Source organism: Macaca fascicularis, chromosome 8, assembly GCF_037993035.2.
Source record: "Macaca fascicularis isolate 582-1 chromosome 8, T2T-MFA8v1.1".
Lineage (NCBI taxonomy): Eukaryota > Metazoa > Chordata > Mammalia > Primates > Cercopithecidae > Macaca > Macaca fascicularis.
The window spans coordinates 124,718,209-124,728,087 of record NC_088382.1 but is presented as its reverse complement, the minus strand read 5'-3'; positions in this window follow the sequence as shown (position 1 = coordinate 124,728,087).

The following is a 9,879-nucleotide window of genomic DNA, read 5'->3' as shown; positions in this document are numbered from 1 at the left end:
ACTCAGCCTCATTTTACCCAACTCCTGTTTAATACGGAGTTGCTCTGGTTCACATGCCTCTGACATTATGGATCAGTGAATTTTGGAGCTTTTGCTTTTTGTATTAAACATTTAAACAGACATACTAGAGATTCTTAGACTGCCAGTCAGGCAATAAGTATAATTGAAGAAATGTTTGAGTTTTGAAAAGATTATTTTGCTTATATACATTTCCCGCAAATTTTAAGAGATTTATCACTAGGAATGTATACACCTAATCAATGAATTTTTGAGAGTCCTTTAAAATTCATATCAATGAAGACTATTTTGGATTCATGGAAAAATATATATTTCTAAGAGAAACATCAGATCAGAATATTAACTAGATGATCTTAATGTAGTTCTTGAATGATGTTCTCATAAGAATACCATATTTTGTATTTTATTTTTTTATTTTTTAAAAATTATTTTCTAATTTTTTTTAAAAAAATTCTATAATTAAACATTGCTAATAGGTATGATTTTAATCTGCAATTCCTGGTATAAGAAACAGTATCGGCCGGGCGCGGTGGCTCACGCCTGTAATCCCAGCACTTTGGGAGGCCGAGGCGGGCGGATCACAAGGTCAGGAGATCGAGATCACGGTGAAACCCCGTCTCTACTAAAAATACAAAAAATTAGCCGGGCGCGGTGGCGGGCGCCTGTAGTCCCAGCTACTCAGGAGGCTGAGGCAGGAGAATGGCGTAAACCCAGGAGGCGGAGCTTGCAGTGAGCCGAGATCGCGCCACTGCACTCCAGCCTGGGCGACAGAGCGAGACTCCGTCTCAAAAAAAAACCAAAAAAACCCAAAACAAACAAACAAACAAAAAAAAGAAACAGTATCTTTTGTACTTTCCTAAATAAAATGGAATGTGCTCTCAGGTCCCATTTGGTAGAGAATTCACTCCTACTTGTGCTCTCTCATACCCATTCTCCCAAAGAACTTCCTCTTCCCCAGTACGGAAGTGTCAGAAAAGGGGCCCCTTAGTTTTCTGTCCACTTTGATCACCACTGATTTGGTGGTCACGGCCAAGACCGCAACTAGGAAAGAGGTTGTTTTCCTAGAATCCGTCGGTCCTCTATCACACTAGAATCAGAGTCAAGAAAAGACAGAGGCTTCTTCAAAACTTCTTGAGATTAGGGATTTTTAGACAGCCCTAAGGGGCATGTACTTTTGTCTGCTCACTGCTGTGTTTCCACTAATTAACACTCGACCCCTGGAAAATATTCAATAAATATTTTTTAATGAATAAATGAATGAATGGCTCAGGAAGGAGAAGTAAGATTACAGATAGGAGCTGGGTACAATTTAATGTCTGTATAAATTGCTCTGCTACTCACATACTATTTCTTTTAAATAGGTAAACTCCAATAAATGCGTTTGTTAAAAGTAAACCACTGTTTATTCATGGACTAGAGTACAAGTTTCAAATAACTTCAATTCTAATTGGGTTAGCAAAGAATATTTACAACATCTTGCAGTCTCTGACAGTAGTCTTAGTATAATATGTCTTTAATGTCAATGGCTATTTTCAAAATAATTTATCCAAATGCCTTTCCATGGCATTCACTGAGCAAATTCTGAGAGAAATACAAAATTTAAAAGGCTAAAGAGGAGCTTCAGAATTCTTATCTGGCATGTAAGAAGCTTGGAAATTGCCACTGTGTCCCAATGAGCAAAAAGCTAAAATAACTGAAAAACAGCAGCAACAACAATAGCAACAAAAATCAACAACTCTTCTTAGATCTGTAAAAGAAACGAGGTCATAGAGTAAACTGCTGCCTTCAAAAGTAGAGAGACCAATAGGTGAATACAGAGAATCACAGCTTACTAGAACAGAAACTCACCACTAGTAACCCCCGTGGAAACCATAGTTTGGCTAGGGAAATTTGAACTGTAATTGATAAATTGCTGGAGGCTTGATGTGGACAACTTGGAGAATTAAAAATCTCAGGGTTACCTAGTTATAAGGGACATACTCACACTTCTGTCTGTTTTACCTACAGGAGTTCTACCAGGTCCTCACAGTAATTATCAGAGAAATATTTCCTCCTGCTTCTGGGGGAGAGATGAAAAGGAACCATTTAGAAATATACCAGAGCACTCTTGTTCTTTTTAACAAGATCTGCCCTCAGGAGAAACAATTTAATCAGAACCTAGCCTGCTGGGATTTTATCGGAGCTGAACTAACCTGAGGAAAGAGAAATAACCAACTTCTCTTCTAGCCTTCCATGCAGAGACTTGGAAAATACCCAACTCTAGCCCACTCTAGCCACCCTGCCCCATCTAAGTGGTGAGGAGGGTTGAGAAGCACGTGTCAGGTTCACAATTCAGAGGTACAGGCTTGCTAAAAGACTGAGACTTAATCAAAGGGGCATAGAACACTTTCCTTTCTTCAGACCTTAACAACACATTACTAAAGACTCATTTACAGAATTTCCTTTTACCTGGTACATTGTGTCTGGCTATGAAAAATAAAATTACAAGACATATACTAAAGGCAAAAGACAAGCACACAAATATACAAAAACATAGTTTGAAGAGATAGAACAAACATCAATATCAGAGTCAGATATGACAGGGATATTGGAATTATCAGACTGGAAACTTAAAACAACTACCATTAGTATGCAAAAGACCCTAAAGAGTAAAGGAGACAGCATGCAAGAACAAATGGACAATGTAAGAAGAGATTTAAAAGATCTAAGAAAGAATAAAAGTAAAGTGTAAGATATCAAACACAGTGCCAAAATGAAGAATGTCTTTGATGGGCTTATTAGTAGCCTGAACATGACTGATGAAAGAACCTCTGAGGTTAAGGATATTTCAATAGAAACTGAAAAATAAAGAGAACAAATACCACCACCACCACCACCACCAATAGAATAACCAAGAACCATGGGGCAACTACAAAAGGTGTAACATAGGCAAAATGAAAATACCAGATGGATTAAAAAAAAGGGTAGAAAATAAATAGTTAACACAATAATGACTAAGAATGTTCCTGAATTAATTTCAGGACACCAAACTATAGATTCAGGAAGTTCAAGGAACACCAAGCAGGATAAATATGAGAAAAGAGCTACACCTAGGCTTACCTTTTTCAAACTACAGAAAATCAAAGATAAAGATGAAACTACTGAAAGAAGTCAGAGGGAGAAAACACCTTAGCTATAGAAAAGAAGAGATAAGAATTACATTCAACTTCTCTTCAGAAGCCATGCAAGTGGGAAGCAAGTAGAATAAAATATGTAAAGTGTTTAAATAAAAACCTCACCAATCTGGACTTCTGTATCCTGCAAAATAATCTTTCAAAAATGAAGAATAAATAGAAATTTTCAGACAAAGGATAATTGGAGAATTTGGTGCCGGTAGACATGCCTTGCAAAAAATGTTAAAAGCAGCTGTTTTAAAAGAAGGGAAATATATACTTTAAACTCTCTATAAAATATAGAGTTTTAAAATTCTCTATAAAATTTATAGTTTAAAACTCAGATCTACATAAAGAAAGAAGAGCATCAAAGAAGGAATAAGTAAAGGTAAAATGAAAATGAAAGCTTAGAAAAAGAATTGAAGATAAAAGTCAGAACAAAGAATAAGGTCAATAAATAGAAAACACTAACAAATTTGGCTGGGCGTGGTGGCTCATGTCTGTAATCCCAGCACTCTGGGAGGCTGAGGAAGGTGGATCACTTGAATTCAGGAGTTTGAGACAGCCTGGCCAACATAATGAAACCCTGTCTCTACTAAAAATACAAAAAATTAGCTAGGCGTGGTGGCGCACATCTGTAATCCCAGCTACACAGGAGGCTGAGTCAAGAGAATCCCTTGAACCCGAGAGGTGGAATTTGCAGTAAGCCAGGACAGCATCACTATACTCCAGCATGGGCAACAGAGACAGACTCCATTTTAAAAACAAAACAAAAAACAAATTTGACAGGTATTAATCCACCTAGATAAATAATTACTTTGAATACTAATAATGTAAATGCACCAATTAAAACAGAGATTTTCTGAATGAATCAAAAAAAGAATCCAACTTAATTTGATCAACAACATACTCACTTTCAATCTAAAGACACATATAAATTAAAAGTAAATAGAGAAAGATATACCATACTAACACTAATCAAAAGAAAGTAGAGTAGCTATATTAATTTCAGACAGAGCTGGCTTCACAGCAAGAAAAGTGATCAGGGATAACGAAGGGCATTACATAAAAATAAAGGGGTCAATTCTCCAAAAAGATAAAAACATTCCTTAATGTGTATGTGCCTAACAATAGAGCATCAAAATACATCAGGAAAAAAATTGATAGAACTTCAAGGAGTAATAGATAAATTCAATATTATAGTTGGAGACTTCAACAAATCTAAAATAATAGAAATCATAAAATGTCTGTCTCCAGATGAAAATGGAATTAAACTTGAAATCAGTAACAAAAACATAATTTGACAATCCCAAAGGACATGTAGAATAAGCACACTTCTAAATAAGACATGGTTTAAAGAAGAAACTTCCACAGAAATTTAACAAAATATTTTCAACCAAATGAATATGAATACACAAGATATAAAAATTTATGGGATGCAGCCAAAGCAATGCTTAGAGAGAAATTTATAGCGTTGAATGCATATATTAGAGAATAATAAGGATCTAAAGTAAATCATCTGAGCTTCCACCTTAGGGAACTAGGAAAAGATAAGAAAATTAAATACAAAGTAAGTAGAAGAAAGAAAATAATAAAATTTAGGACAGAAATAATTAAAATTGAAAAAATAAATAAACAGAAAACATCAAACAAACAAAAAGTGGATTACTTGAAAAGATCAGTAACATTCATAAGCCTCTAACCAGACTAAGAAAAAACAAGAACAAACACAATTACTAACATCAAAAATGAAAGTATAGAAAACACTACAAATTGCATAGACGTTAAATAAATAATAGAGAAATACTATGAACAACTCAATGCCCACAAATTTGATAACCTCAATGAAATGAACAAATATCTTTAAAGACATGATCTGCCAAAACTCATGCAGGAAGAAAGAGACAATTTCAATAAGTCTATATTTATTACAAAAATCAAATCAATAGTTAATAATCTTCCAAAACTGAAAGCACTTGGTCCAAATGGGTTTACTGGTGGATTCTACCAAATGTTTAAGGAAGGAATTATGCCAATTCTCTAAAATCTGTTTTAGAATTTAGAAGCGAAAGGAATACTCTGTAACTCATTCTATCAGGCCAGTGTTACCCTAATTCCAAAATCCAACAAATGTATTACAACAAAACTACAGACCAATACCTTTCATGAACACATGTACAGACATTTTCAACAAAACATTAGTAAATCAAATCCAGCAATGTATTAAAAGGATTATACTCCACAAAGTGGGATTTATCCTAGGATATAAAATTGGTTTATCATTCAAAAGTCAACTAACATATTTCATCACATTAACAAACTAATAAAATAAAAATCATATGATTATATCAACAGATGCAGAAAAAGCATTTGAGACAATCCAACATCCTCTCATAATAAAAACTCTCAGTGAAATAGGAATTGAGAATTTCCTTAACTTGATAAAGAATATCTACAGAAATCCTATAGATAAACATCATACTTACTGGTGGAAAACTTAATGATTTCCCCCTAAGATAAGGAACCAAGGCAAGAATACATATTTTCATTACTGATTTTCAACATCATACTGGATGTCCTAGCTGATGCGATAAGAGAAAAAAAGAAAATAACAGGTGTACTGATTGTAAAATAATAAAACCATCTTTGCTTGTAGATGTCATGATCCTATAGGTAAAAAATCTAAAACAATAAATACCTGTCTGAAACTAATAAGCAAATATAGCAAGGCTTATGGATACAAGGTTAATATTAGAAAAATCCGTCACTTTCCTATACATTAGCAATAAACGTGAAATTTGAAATTAAAAACACAATATACCATTTACATTAGCATCCTCTGAAATAAAATATTTAGGTGTAAGACTACACACACACACACACACACACACACAAGACCTATGTGAGGAAAACTGTAAAAGTTTGATGAAAAAAAAATTTTTTAAACTAATCAATAGAGAGATATTCCATGGTCATGGATAGGAAGATGCAATATTGTCACAATATCAGTTCTTCTCATCTTAATATATAAATTCACTGTAATTTTAATCACAGCAAGTTACTTTGTAAATATTGGCAAACTAATTTTAATGTACAAATGGAGATGTGAAAGACCCAAAATAGCCAATACAATATTAAAGAAGAGAAATAAAGTTAGAGAATGGGCACTATCTGACTTTAAGACTTACCTTTTTTACTTTTTATTTATTTATTTTTTGAGACAGTGTTTTGCTCCTGTTGTCCAGGCTGGTGTGATCTCAGCCCACTACAACCTCTGCTTCCTGGGTTCAAGCGATTCCCCTGCCTCAGTCTCCCAAGTAGTTGGGATTACAGGTGTCTGCCACCATGCCTGGCTCATTTTTTTGTATTTTTAGTAGAGAGAGGGTTTTCACCATGTTGGCCAGGCTGATCTCGAACTCCTGACCTCAGGTGATCCACCCCCTTCAGCCTCCCAAAGTGCTATGATTACAGGTGTGAGCCGCCATGCCCGGCTGACTTTAAAACTTATCATAAGCTCTGGTAATTAAGTCTGTGTGGTATTCACAAAGAAACAGTCAAATACATCAATGGAACCAAATAGACAGCTCTCAAATAAACTCACATAAATATTGTCAACTGATCCTTGATAAACTAGCAAAGGCAATTCAATGGAGCAAACATAGTGTTTTCAACAAATGGTGCTAGAACTGGATATCCATATGAAAAACAATGAATCTAAGCACAGCCCTCATACTTTCACAAAAATAAACTCAAAATGGAGCACAGACATAAAGGTAAAAATGCAAAGCTATGAAACTACTAAAAGTTAACATAGGAGAAACCTAGATAATCTTGGGTATAATGATGGCTTTTTAGGTACAAAACTAAAGGCATGGCACCACATCCTGGCAAGTGTGTGGAGCAACAAATTCTAATTCATTGCTAGCAAAAATGCAAAATGGTACAGCCACTTTAGAAGATAGCTTGGCAGTTTCTTATGAAACTAAATATACTTTGCCATGTAATTCAGCAATCACACTCCTTGGTCTTTACCCCAAAGAGTTGAAAACTTTATTTCATTATAATTTAAAACCTCCGTTTTGAGAAAGACAATTTCAGGAGAATGAGACGACAAGCCATGCACTAGGAAAGAAATATTTGCAATAGTCCTTACCTGGTGAACGACTGTTATCCAAAATATATGAAGAACTCTTGAGACTCAACAGTAAGAAAACAAACAACCAGATGGTAAAATAAGCCAAACACCTTAACCAACACCTCACCAAAGAAGATGTAACAATGGAAATAAGCATATGAAAAGATGCCTTGTATTATATATCACTAGAGAAATGCAATTTAAGACAACAAAAACATGCCACTACTGCCTATTAAAACAGCCAAGATCCAGAACACTAAAAACACCAAATACTGGCACATACGTGGAGCAACAGAAACTCTAATTTACAGCTGGTGAAAATGCAAGATAGTTTAGCCAGTTTGGAAGACAGTTTGGCAGTTCCTTATAAAACTAAACATACTCCTACCATAGGATTCAGTCATCACACTCCTTGGTATTTACTCATAAGAGTTGAAAACTTATGTCCACACAAAAACTTGAACACAGATGTTCATAGCAGCATTATTCACAATTGCCAAAACGTGGGAGAAGTCAAGATGTCCTTTAGTAGGTGAATGGAGAAATAAATTAATTCAAACTGGTAATAGAATATTATTCAGCACTATAAAGATATGAGCTATCAAGCCATGAAAAGATATAGAAGAAATTTAAATGCATGTTATTAACTGAAAGAAGTTGGTCTGAATAGGCTACATTTTATAGGATTCCAGCTGTATGACATTCTGAAAAAGGCAAAGCATTGAAGGCAGTAAAGCGATTAATGGTTGCCAGAGATTAAAGGGGAGAGAAGAACCAACAGGCAGAGCACAGAGGATTTTTAGGGTGTTGAAACTACTCTGGTATGATACTTGATATAGTTAGGATATGTGTCCCCATCCACATCTCATATTAAATCGCAATCCTCAGTATTGGAGGTGGAGCTTGCCGGGAGGTGATTGGATCATGGGGGTAGATTTCTCATGAATGGTCCAGCACCTCTTGGTGTTCTCCTTGTGATAGTGAGTGAGTTCTTGTGAGATCTGGTTGTTTAAGTGTGTATTAGCACTTCCTCTTTTCTCTCTTGCTCCTGCTTTCATCATGTGATGCACCTGCTCCCCCTTCACCTTCTGCCTTGACTGTAAGCTTCCTGAAGCCTCCCCAGAAGCTGAGCAGATGTCAGCACCATGCTTCCTGTAAAGCCTGCAGAACTGTGAGCCGATTAAACCTCTTTTCTTATATATTACTCAGACTCAGCTATTTCTTTATAGAAGTGCAAGAATGGCCGAATATTGTACTGTAATGGTGGATACATGCCACTACACATTTTTCCAAACCCATAGAACGTACAACATCAAGATTGAACCCTAATGTAAACCTTGGTCATCAGATGATTATGATATGTGAATGCAGGCTAATAAATTGTAAGAAATGTGCAAGTTTGGTGGGGAATGTTGATAAATGGGGAGGCTGTGCATCTGTGGGGGCAGGAGGCATATGGAAAACCTCTGTATCTTCTGCTCAACTTTGCTTGAACCTAAAACTGCTCTATAAAATAAAATCTATTTAAAAACAGAAGCTGTGCACAAGCAAGCATTATTTTTTTAAGTAACTTTTAACATCTTGTGCATTTTAATACTTTTCATCCAAACGAGGTAATACAATAATACCTACTATTTAAAAATTTCGCTGAAGGTCGGGCATGGTGGCTCAAGCCTGTAATCCCAGCACTTTGGGAGGCTGAGACGGGCGGATCACGAGGTCAGGAGATCGAGATCATCCTGGCCTAACACGGTGAAATCCCGTCTCTACTAAAAAGTACAAAAAACGAGCCGGGCGAGGTGGCGGGCGCCTGTAGTCCCAGCTACTCAGGAGGCTGAGGCAGGAAAATGGCGTAAACCTGGGAGGCGGAGCTTGCAGTGAGCCGATATTGCGCCACTGCACTCCAGCCTGGGCAACAGAGCGAGACTCCGTCTCAAAAAAAAAAAAAAAAAAAAAAAAAAAAAAAAATTTCGCTGAATTAAGTAACAAATGCAAAAGACCCAGACTGACTTAGGAAATGATATTTTGTCAGAACTAAAGTATTATTGAATCATGTGAATAGGCTAAGCCATGATATCAGTGTCAAACTTCTGACACTGTAAAAGTAACTACAGATTTCTAAACCACAATTCCCACAAAGCTCTGTCTGTCAGATAATGAAATGTGAGCTTCTTTATAGATATGGTTACAATTGTATTATTTGTAAGTTTGGGAATATATCATATTTTTAAAAGCGATGAGTTTTGATGCAAAATGCAAATATCATGCAGGACTTGAAAAGACTCTGAAGTAGGACCATACCTGGGACAGAAATATATTAATGTTAATTTCAGAAAGTATCATGAAGGATTAAAGTAAAAACTCATGTGGCATTCAATTGCATCAAAGTCTTTAGCACAGGGTATGTTCAGAATAGTGAGAAATTGCTTCTTTTCTAGACATATGAATTGAATAAGTAAACATGTAGAGATTGAAAAATAATAATCTATATTTTGAGTGGAACTAACAATGACATGTTTAGTGCAATAGAATTTATTACTTTGTGATTTGTTTTCTTGAGTAATTACTATTAGA